This window comes from Leuciscus leuciscus (genome assembly GCF_965113295.1).
Source record: "Leuciscus leuciscus genome assembly, chromosome: 5".
Taxonomy (NCBI): domain Eukaryota; kingdom Metazoa; phylum Chordata; class Actinopteri; order Cypriniformes; family Leuciscidae; genus Leuciscus; species Leuciscus leuciscus.
Window position 1 is genome coordinate 11060109 of NC_138729.1, and position 12328 is coordinate 11072436.

A 12328-nucleotide genomic window follows, 5' to 3' on the forward strand; every position below is an offset into this window, starting at 1 on the left:
ATGACTCATTTGAACCGATTCACTTTAATGAATGGTTAAAACAAAAGATCTGTCCAACACTGAACTCACGAGACGTCTGAATCGGTGTATAAAAAAAATCGGTAACACTTTACAATAATGTTCCATTTATTCAATTCTAGTTACAGTAACTACATTAGTTAACATATACTATTAATAAACTGCACTTTGTTAATTTGTTAACCATTGTTAATGTTAATTTCAACATTTAGGCTAGGCTACTACCCAGATGGCACACGTATGTCGCTGAAAGATCGTAGCATCTGGTAAACATCGCATTCGAACGACCGTTTTTTAATTTTGAGCCGTCTTCCTTACCTCTATACGATATCTATACGATGAATTTTCAATATTTTAAATTGCATCCTGCCATGCGGATCGATCAGATCAGCAGCCACGGCCGAGTGTCTCAAGTGGATTCACCTTGTGCCACTCGCATCCAAAACACGGAATATATATATTTTTAAATAATTATATAAAATACATATATTTGTGGCTCATTGTTCGTAGTTGATCAGCATACAATTTGACAAGCATTAAAAACATTGTTGCATTTTTCCCTTACCAGTATATGTGAAAACAAAACTCCTCGGTTACGACTGTAACCTCGGTTCCCTGAAGAGGACGCTATGGGGAACGCTTTGCGTGATGACGTCTTGAAGCACATGTAAAATCTGTCCAATGGTGTGGCGGAACGTCAGAGGCGGGTGACGTCACGTACCAGGAAGCTATAAAAGCCAGCCCGAAACATAAAACGAAAGCTTCGTAGAGTCTGAAGTCGTGCTGACAGGCATGAAGGAGATATGGCAAGGTGACGCAACGCTCGTTCCCTCTTCAGGGAACCGATGTTACAGTCGTAACCGAGGCGTTACCTTTCAAGGGAACTCGCGTTGCGTCGAAATTGACGCTATGGGGAACGTCTATACCAACGCCACCATAGCTACAAATGTCTGTCCTGTGTGAAATCAAGTGAGCAGCACTAGGAAGACAAAACCTGAGACCCTGGAGTAGAGTCTAGGTCTAAAGAGTATCACCTGACGAAGGTGTGCGGTGAGGACCAGCCTGCCGCATCACAAACGTCCTGCAAAGATACTCCTGATATAAGGGCCTTAGAGGCCGCCATACTCCTAGTAGAGTGCGACCGGACAGCCCAAGGAGAAGGCTGCCCAGCCGCCTCATAAGCAAGTGAGATAGTCTCAACCACCCACTTGCTCATCCTTTGCTTAGACACTGGACCTCCCTTGTTAGGGGACCCAAAGCATACAAACAATTGATCGCTTTTCCGCCACAGGGCAGCTCTGTGGACATATGCGTCTAACGCCCGAACAGGGCAAAGCAAATTATTCGCCTCCTGGTCCGCTTTTCGAAAGGGAGGAGGACAGAAGGCCTCCAAGTGCCACGAGGGAAACGAGATACCAAAGGGTCTTTCCCCACAGACATTCCACCCAAAGGACTGTGGTAAGCACCTACGGCCGCCACATAAACCTTTAAAGTGGACGGGGTCAGACCTGCAGTGAACCAGTCCTGCAGGAACTCCAGAACTGTACCAATTGGGCAGTTGACTGGATACAACCGACGGTCACTACACAAAGAGGAGAATACTCTCCAGTTCAGGGCATAAAGTTTCCTCGTGGAGGGAGCTCTGGACTGTAGAATGGTCTCAACAACCTCAGTTGAGAGACCTGACTCTATGAGCTGGGCCCCCTCAGAGGCCAAGCCCACAGGTTCCACAGTTCCGGTCGGGGGTGAAAAATCGAGCCCCCTGCTTGGGACAGAAGGTCCCTCCTGACGGGTAGCTCCAGAGGAGGCCCGTCGAGGAGGGACACAAGATCGGGAAACCATACTCTGCCCGGCCAGCGCGGGGCTATAAGAAGCAGGCAAACCCGGTCCCTGCGAACTCTCTCCAGAACTCCCGGGAGCAGAGCAACTGGGGGAAAGGCGTACAGACGTAGCCTCGGCCACGTCTGTACCATAGCATCCAGTCCCAGAGGAGCTGGATGCGTGAGGGAGAACCAAAGTGGACAGTGAGACGTCTCTCGAGACGCAAACAGATTCACTTATGCTTGGCCAAACTCCGTCCATATCAGCTCCACCACCTCGGGGGTGGAGCCTCCATTCCCCGGGCCTCGGCCCCTGTCTCGACAGAGTGTCTGCTCCTATATTCTGGACCCCGGGGATGTAGGCTGCCCTGAGTGACAGCAACTTCCCCTGGGACCACAAGAGGATATGGCGTGCCAGATTGGATAATGGGCGCGAGCGCAAACCCCCTTGGTGGTTGATATAGGCGACTACCGACGTGTTGTCCGTATGCACTAACACATGGTGTCCCCTGAGACCTGTGATAAGGCTCCTCAGAGCCCGGAAGACAGCTAACATCTCTAGGCGATAGATATGCCAGGAACGATGATGGTCTTCCCACAGACCTTGAGATGAGCGACCCTCTAGGATCGCTCCCCAACCCGTGAGGGAAGCATCCGTCGTTAGCAGTTTGCGACGACAAGGAGCTCCCAGCACTGGGCCCTGGGACAGGAACCAAGGTTTCTTCCACATAACCAAGGCACGTAGGCATTAGGGGTTTCACAACTACTGATTTTTGCTAGTCGACTAGTTTTGCATAACAGTCGACGACTAGTCGACTAGTCGTTAAATAATTTATTCATTAAATTGACGCATTAACGCATTGAGCATTGTTAAGGAAGACAGAGGAAGGAGTTCTGGTGAATTATTGGAAATGTATGTTTGAAATTCAGAAATAACATAATAAATAAATTCATCAGTTATTCTTGTGTTAATACAAAAACAGCAGCATTCATTTAAAACATTCTTGTAATTAAAACATTCTTGTTATGAACTGCCACACCACGCGCATCAGCGAACGTTGCAGATAAACATTGCCACATGGCTAGCCTCAGGCTCAGACAATAACATTGTCAACATCACGACATATTTTTTGCATATAGTTTTAACTGTGCATTTTTCATTGCATCTTTAAGCAAATATCATTTAAGCATATAGGCCGATACAAGTTTGATGTAGGTTATACTGAACCACTATATTTTTGTATCACCTGCGACACACTGGCTGCGTGGCGTGAGCGTCTCAGCTTAACGGGTTGGAGTTTGCACACTGCCTGCGATCGCTGCGTGAGACACGCGATTCAGGCGCGGCTCGAACCGCTAGAGTGCAGAACAGTGGAGTTTGAATGGACTGAAGTGCATGCCTGAGCTTGTGTTTTCGGTTAAGCTGCGTTGCTTTGACATTGTGGAAAATAGAATAATAGAAACAAAATGTATTAGTCTTTTTACCCGTTATTATCAATCTAAATTAATCTCGTTTTTAATTTAACTTAATTTCGTTTTTCTTTATTTAAATTTCGTTTTTTCTTTATTTAAATTTCGTTTTTCTTTTTAAAATTTCGTTTCTTCTTTATTTAAATTTCGTTTTTTCTTAATTTAAATTTCATTTGTTTTATTTAGCCTAAATTTCGTTTTTTCTTAATTTAAATTTCATTTGTTTTATTTAGCCTAAATTTCGTTTTTTCTTTATTTAAATTTCGTTTCTTCTTTATTTAAATTTCGTTTTTTCTTTATTTAAATTTCGTTTTTCTTTTTAAAATTTCGTTTCTTCTTTATTTAAATTTCATTTGTTTTATTTAGCCTAAATTTCGTTTTTTCTTTATTTAAATTTCGTTTTTTCTTTATTTAAATTTCGTTTTTCTTTTTAAAATTTCGTTTTTTCTTAATTTAAATTTCGTTTTTTCTTAATTTAAATTTCATTTGTTTTATTTAGCCTAAATTTCGTTTTTTCTTTATTTAAATTTCGTTTTTCTTTTTTTTAAATCTACCCTTTAGCCTACTGTGTCAGTAATTTGTTAGTCAGAAAAATATTAGACAACCTTAAAAGTATCGCTTAAGTTAACAGACCTGTGTGTGTGCGTTTTATATCACCAGTGCAGTGTCCGTTCTCATAGCCCTGCCCGTGTGAGGTGCGCCATTTCCCACTCGCGCTGTTCTGTAGTTTACTAAATGTTTATTAATTCTGAATGTGTCCCGTTTTGCGTGTCCATCTATATTGCACCAAATGCGACACTGCACTCCATGACCTTGACCGTTTTGGACGCATAGGTACCTCAGCGCCTGACGCCATTTTGTTTTCCGACTAGTCGATTAGGGCCGACAGCGCCGACTAGTGGTTGTGACAGTCGACTAGTCGGCTAGTCGACTAGTTGATGAAACCCCTAGTAGGCATCGCCGCGTGACCTTGATTGTGCGAAATGGGTTGCCCCTCGGGGAAAACCCTCTGGTCCTGAGCCACCACTGCAGGGGCCTCATGTGCAACAGTCCAAAAGGTATCCCGTTGGAAGCTGCTGCCATGAGACCCAACAGTCTCTGGAACTGTTTGACAGTGAGTAGCTGGCCTAGCTTTACACTTTTTACAGCTGCCAGGATGGAATCTATCCGTGGCGGTGACAGGTGCGCCTGCATCGACACTGAATCCCAAACCACGCCTAAAAAAGTGGTCCTCTAAAATGGAGAAAGCACACTCTTTCTTGGCGTTCAGCCGTAACCCCAACTCTTTCATATGGGCGAGAACAACATCTCGATGTTGAACCGCCATCTGATGCGAATGAGCTAAAATCAACCAATCGTCGATGTAGTTCGTGATGCGAATACCCCGGAGGCGCAGAGGCGCCAGAGCTGCATCCACGCATTTGGTGAAAGTGCGGGGTGATAAAGCCAGGCCGAATGGAAGAACTCGATATTGGTATGCTTTGCCCCCGAAAGCAAACCTCAGGAACTTCCAATGACACGGACGGATGGAAATATGCGTCCTTGAGGTCTATCGTGACAAACCAGTCCTCAGACCTGATCTGTGGCACGATTGTCTCAATGTTAACATTTTGAACTTGAGCTGCATGACTGACTCATACAGAACTCGAAGATCTAAAATGGGACGCAATCCCCCATCCTTCTTTGGAACTATGAAGTACCGGCTGTAAAACCCGGTTTCCCTGTTGGAGGGAGGTACATATTCTATGGCCCCTTTCTCTAACAGAGTGTTTACTTCCTGTTCCATAACCAGAACCTGCTCGGGGCCCACCACTGTGGGCAGGACCCCCATAAACCGAGGTGGGCATTTCTAGAATTGTATCTGATAACCTTTTTCCACGGTCTGCAGGACCCAACGAGAAACATTTGACAGTAGCTTCCACGCTGTCAAAGATTCTACTAGAGGTACCAGCCTCTCGAGACTGGTTTCTGGATTGTGTTGCTGTTGAGTAGTCGGTTCGTCGCCCTGTAACGGCGCACCGGCAGGGAACGACTGAACAGACTGCTCTAACACCCTCCTCAGAGGGGGCGGGCATCCCGAGGCCACTACGTTTCCGGGTGGTCCTTGAGATATGTGCTCGCCGGAGACCGCTGCGCCCTGAAACACCGGAGGCGGCAGGGTTGGGCAGGCGCCGCCTGAGGGCACCGAAGAGAGACAGGCACCGTAAAAAGAGGTGTTGGCCTCGGGGGGGACTACCCTCATTTGTCCTGAGCCCTCAGGACTTTTTCCCAGCAGCCTTCTTGGCGGTAATAACGGTCCGCAGATCCGTTTTACCCCTCGAAGACTGCTGGGTTTGAGAGCGCTCTCCGTGTCCCCGAGATTTTTGTGGGGGAGCACGGGAGGAAACGCTCTGTTTCTGAGTGGCACGGTGCTCAGCGCTCTTTTTAGAGGAGTGAGGCTGCTCCCGCTCAGCAGCCTCATAGAAAGAACGGCGGGGGAGAAGTTTCTGAAGTGCAGCTGCCTGTTTTGAAGCTTCTTGTGACTTCGCTACAGCACTATTAACTGCGTCTCCAAATAAACCTTCAGTGGAAACCGGTGCATCCAAAAGAACATGTTTTTCTTTGTCCTTTATATCACTTAGATTGAGCCACAGATGTCTCTCAGTGGCCACCAGGGCTGCCATAGAGCGGCCGATGGATTTTGCCATCTCCTTGGTGGCCCTGAGAGATAAATATGTGGCTCTACGCAGTTCGGACACAGTATCGGGACCAATAACCCCGCCCTCCTCACAATCACCCAATAATTCTGCCTGGTATGCTTGCATTAATGACATAGTGTGCAAACATGCTGCAGCTTGGCCGGCGGCGGCATAAGCTTTATGAACCAGGGAAGAAGTGAATTTTACTGGTTTGGATGGTAATGCAGGAGCCTTCAGAGAAGATGCCGTTGCTGGAGAGAGATAGCTCGCAAGCGTCTCTTCCACCCTCGGCATCTCCCCATAACCATGCTCTTTATAATTGTGTATAGAAGAGTAGTGGGATGTTTGTGCAGTATATACTCTGTATGACACTGGTTTCCCCCACGATCTCGACACCTCGGTGTGGCGATCGGGGAAAAACGGAAGGCTTCTGGCACTGAGGCTGTGCACGAGATGGCAGGAAACGTTCGTCGAGCTTGCTTTTCGAACGAACGCCCTGCCTATCTTCTGGCCACTCAACAGATAATCGCTCGACAGCTCTTGTAACAACATCAAGCAATTCCTCAAACGCATGAGACTGAGGTGGCGAATCCTCAGACTCAGCGTCAATACTAACAACGTCCAACTCCTCAGAGCTGGACAATTGCAGTATTGGTGCCTCCATCGGGGGGGAAGAAACCGCAACGCGTGCTTCCACACCCTGATGAGAGGCACTGGATCTATCAGAAAGAGGCTGAGATAAGGCAGAGCCCGTCTCAACATCCACTGATAGATCCATTTGCGAACCCCAGGTCTGTGATCCAGAGCCCTGGGGAACGCGATCCTGGTTAAATAAAGCCAGGCGGGATCTGAGCGTACGCATAGGAAGCGCATCGCAATGCTCACAGCCAGCACCCTCGAGTGCTGACTGGGCATGCTCTTCACCCAAACAGACAACACAAAGAGTGTGAGTATCCCCACTCGTTAAATAACGCGGGCAGGGGTGAACACACACTCTAAACTGCTGCTGCTTACTCGCCATAGTTCTGAATATATATATATATATATATAATACAATATAGACAGACAACACCAAATAACAAGGACAGATTTCACACAGAGCGCAACTGAAGACTCATAGCGTTCCCCCTAGCGTCAATTTCGACGCAACGCGAGTTCCCTTGAAAGGGAACGCCTCGGTTACGACTGTAACATCGGTTCCCTGAAGAGGGAACGAGCGTTGCGTCACCTTGCCATATCTCCTTCATGCCTGTCAGCACGACTTCAGACTCTACGAAGCTTTCGTTTTCTGTTTCGGGCTGGCTTTTATAGCTTCCTGGTACGTGACGTCACCCGCCTCTGACGTTCCGCCACACCATTGGACTGATTTTACATGTGCTTCAAGACGTCATCACGCAAAGCGTTCCCCATTTCGACGCAACGCGAGTTCCCTTGAAAGGGAACTGTCAGTTTTACCTTTATTAAGAGATTTTGCGTTGGCTAATGCAGTTTCACCGATCCATTTAGTCTTACCTCATATATATTTACGATGGACACTTAGCTTTTTTTTTTTTTTTTTTTACAGAATAATAAAATATAAGCATTACACACATGGATTTATTTAAATAAGGCTTTCAATGATTTGTTAATGGCAACTTTATCCTCTTACTGGATACAAATCTGAATATATAAATAAATAAAAAAAAATAAAAAAATCCATGCAAAAAATGCCAGCCAAGTTGTACATTTGAGGTAAACCTCCTTGCAAGTCAAATGAAAGTCTACCTGCTGATTATAGGTGTGGTTCACATCATTTCTTGTATTTTGCAGAAAGCATAAATTAGACCTTTCTTAGACTACCATGCCGTGCTGTTGCTTAGAATGTAAAGTGTAGCATAACAAGCTTGATAATTTGAGTAACAATTTAATTTATTCCATGATCCATGGCTTTGTGTCAGATGGTTCTTTGACTATGCCATGCACGGAAATAGTTAAACACGCACCAAGCCATTTTCATATTTTGTTCCAAATAATGATGCTTACAAACTCCCAATGAGCAAGGCAAAGTTGGTAATGGTAAAGAAAACCCTTGTAGATGTATGAGGAAGTAGCCTTAGGAGGAAACAATATACAAATTTTAATTTGATTCATATTACCTCACATATTTAATGCCATTTACTTTCCAGAGAATTGATTCAACTTTAAAACCATCTTTAAATATATTTAAAAAATTAAGGACACAATGTAATGTAGTAACTGCTGAGAGCATAAAGGTGAACATAGTCACAAATAAGGTCCGATAACGACTCTGGCTTTCGCTGATGACCTGGTGATTGGAGGATCTTGGAGCAATATGACCCACAACTTACTCCTGCTGGACGAGTTCTGTCAGAACACCTACACGAAAGTTCCCTTCCCTAGGAAGTGTTGCAGCTACCATAATACCGGTCTCAAAGATTATAATGAGCTTTAATAGAACAATCTAAAACATTTGCAATGATCAAGGAACAGATCGTGCATGGCAGACACTGTTTATGGACTGCATATTTATTATTTTATTGCATATTTCATATTTAATGAAACATTGATGGCCAGGTGGGTGTGGGAATGAAGGTGGACTAGAGGTAGATCCGTGCATCTGAGGATCAACTATCTCCTAAGCTGTTTGGTAGAGAAAAGAAAATGAAAAAGATGTTAGAGCATTCTATAAGTTACTGTGGGTTAAAATACGTATTTCTCACAAACAGCATTGGGCAGTGAACACCATGTAAAATGTAGAAACATGAACACAATACTGTCAACAACCTCCTAGGTACTAAACAGCTGTGGCATTGAAATCAGATTGAACATGATTCTCACAGTATTTAAATTAAAAATTAAAGGTGCTCTAAGCGATGACACTTTTTTTAGGCCAAAACATTTGTCACATACAGCAAACATCTCCTCACCGTCCGCTAGCTGCCTGTCCACTGAACACTAAACGCAGTCTCTGTAGACACCCCAGGCTCCACAAACGGCAACAAAAAAAACTGGGCTAACCCGCACCACGAAACCCAACAAAATGTTCCAGCCAATAACCAACAAGAAGGATTTGGGGGTGGGGTTTGGGGGGTTAGTGCGCAGATGAGGAGGAGGGAGGGTCTAGCTAGCCTCCATTTTGTTTGACAAAACTTTCAACGTCAACAAGAAGTGACATCACCCAACATCTCTTTGAGCACCTTTAAAAATAACACTTTGTTTTGCTCATTTACCAGTATTGCTCAGATCAAATGTCAACTGGTAGGAGTAACACCATGTCCTAACCAGACATCATAAGATTCTAGCGACAAAAATTTGTCACAGTGGTAAAAATCACAGCTAATCAGAAGAGCGCGCGCTCGGCAAGCTCCAAGCACTCTCAACGAAATGGATAATTACACAAATTCATGATTATTTTTTATTTTTTTTAAACATTATTAAAAATACATAGAGTTACTGAAACAATTGATGTCGCAATACACTTGTCTGTTAACAAACAGTTTGAACGTTCTTGTTCACTTTTAAGATATGAGGGGAGTTGCTTTCAGTACGGCTATAAAAGACAAACAAAATGATTTTCAAACTTGCACAGACTCTTTTAACATTAAATAAAGCACATACCTGTATACAGTACTATACCTGAAATGATCATACTTTCTGTTGTTCCAGCGGCGACGTCGCAGTAATAGTCTGGTTAGGACACAGTGTTACACATTCACTCATCTGAAAGAAGTAAATGAACATAGCCGTTGTATTACATGTAACAATTGTGGTAATTACATGTATACCCCGTTTACAGTTCCGGCTCATAAATACATGTAGAATATTAAACCTACATTTCATATAAATATTTTAGCAAAACTTATGTTTTAGTCAGAATTACAGCACTCCCATCAACACACAACCATCAAATGCAAGTTATACACTGGAGAAACGCGTCTCAAGTCCACACGCATCTGTCAAAGTATCTGACAGGGCAAACCACGATAAACTACATGCTTGGTTATTTGAAGCACTTTCTCTGCTACTGTCAGTTTTGTGGTCTATGCCTGACTCAAATAATCCTATCTTCTCCAGTCATAAAAGCTGCTGCTAGTGCAGATTTGACAGATGAAGTCACGCTTTGATTGGACTCGTCGCGTCAATTGTGATACGACATTTTTTTTGTTGTATGGATGTCGCCATCTTTGATACCTTACTCACCGTCGCTATAAATATAGGTGATGGTCACAAATAGAATACATGCTTGACTTTGCTTACTTGTTCATCCAGACAGCATTCAAAACACTATTGTAAAAGAGCCTACCTATGAGTCAACAGTTTTTTCTTACTTTTTTTTTAATACAAATTATTTGGGTTAAACTGGCTTCTGCTTTACAACTGTTCAGACGGCTACTACTGGTGGCCTCCATATAAAGACCTTGACAGGGTGTTGAAGAGCGTTCGAACCATGGAGGAACCACAGCCAGAGAAAGGGTGGACCCGTCACAGAACCAGAATCCTGCATGAGTCAGGTAAGAGGAGATTATACTGTAAATTAAACATGATCTTGCCCAGCATACCTGTATTTCATTGTTCAGAATCTTAATATTTTTTTCTATACTGTAAAATGTGATCTCACATAGCTCTAATAAACAACATGTAAAAGCTCCAAAACTGTATTTCATTTGTCAGCATCTTTTCAAAATGTGGCCAAAAATTGGAAGGCGGCCAGCTACACATCTGACATAAATTCAGAACCTGAAATTGCCAGAAAAAGGATTCCCAAGTAAGTAACAAGACAAAATAAATGGTTTAACACATGAAAATACAATAATTAAGATATTTTTTATGAAATCTCTGGCCATTCAGCATATTTACGTAGCTTTGACTTTAAACAGTGAAGAGCATCCAATTGTACTTTTTCTTTGTTTCCCTAGAAAGAAAACATGCTCTGATAGCATCTACTCATCAGATGATGAGGCACCAGAACCACCACCCCTTAAAAAAATAAAAACTGCAGGCAAAAAAAGTGTTCCTCCAGCACCGAAACCTCTAGCACTTCCAAAACGCACCAAAAAAAAAAAGGTAATTAAAAAAAAAAAAAAAAAAAAAAGAATGTTAATGAAATGAATGCTATGAATAACAAAACACTTTCCATGTCGACTCAACCAAAGGTCAAAAAAAAAATATATATACGATTCTGCAGAGGGTGTGTGGGGGTAGGGGGGTTAAAATTACGATTTTGACCTGAGATTTGGAGCCAAAACACAGGGGGTTTAGAAAGATAGCAGCATCGTTATTTTATTTTTACAGAGAGATTGGTAGTCTATTAGTAAAAATCTGTTGACTTCAGCAATCTTTGCTGCATGTGTCAATGGTGACAGTTCCAAAAAAAATTTCATCCATGACATTCAATATTATACTATTTTTTTTTTTTTTCTGAAATTTGGTTGATTTGATGATTGATGAAATAAGTAAGATTAAAAGTGCATAACAGCCAGATTACAATAAACGAAATGTCCTTATTATTAGGTCCTGTTGTGCAAACTGAGGCTTTCCAGAGCAAAGCTGTAAACCCTTTAAGCAACTGTAAGTCTTAAGTTTCTCTTTTATCTTTTTTAAAAAATGTATCCAAATCTACAATGATTAAGCTACAACTATGTCAGCGGTTCTTCATCCTGTTCCTTGGAACTATGTAATTGTTGAAACATGCAGCTGCACAAATATATCAAAATGAACATTGCTAATGACCAAATAAACTGTCAACAGTATATGTCAATCAGCAACAAAGGGAAACGGAAGAGCAACAGCAGACCTGGTGTGAGAGTCTCCCCAGCTTTCAAGGTACATTATTAGTTGTATCTGGCTGTTGGGTATGCTCAAATGAAAATGCTTTTTTGAAATTTGTAAGTTATGGGGTAATGCCCTGTCGCAATTACACATATTACAAGTGCAACCAACCCACTCCACCTTTCTCAGCTCCAGAGTGTGTGTCTGAGGCAGAGCATTACGGAGACAGCTGGAGTGATGATCCACCGAACACACAAGGTACAAGAGCATAATCAGCGATTGAGTAAATCAGAAAAACATTCACAGAATTTAAATGCAATATAAAACTGAATAACATCATATTTTTGTTCAATCCATAGAGCACACATTTTCTGTCCTGAGAACATCAGGGGACAACCAAGGAAGAACACGGAGTAAGATTACTGCACATAAATTCACTTAAGTGACACCCCTCACCCAAATAGAGTCAGTTAACAGATCACAGTTCAAATTGCAATTTAAATGCACTTTAAAATAACTACAAAATTATTTTTGGACAAATGTAGCCAGACTCAAGGCACTGGGATGACTCAA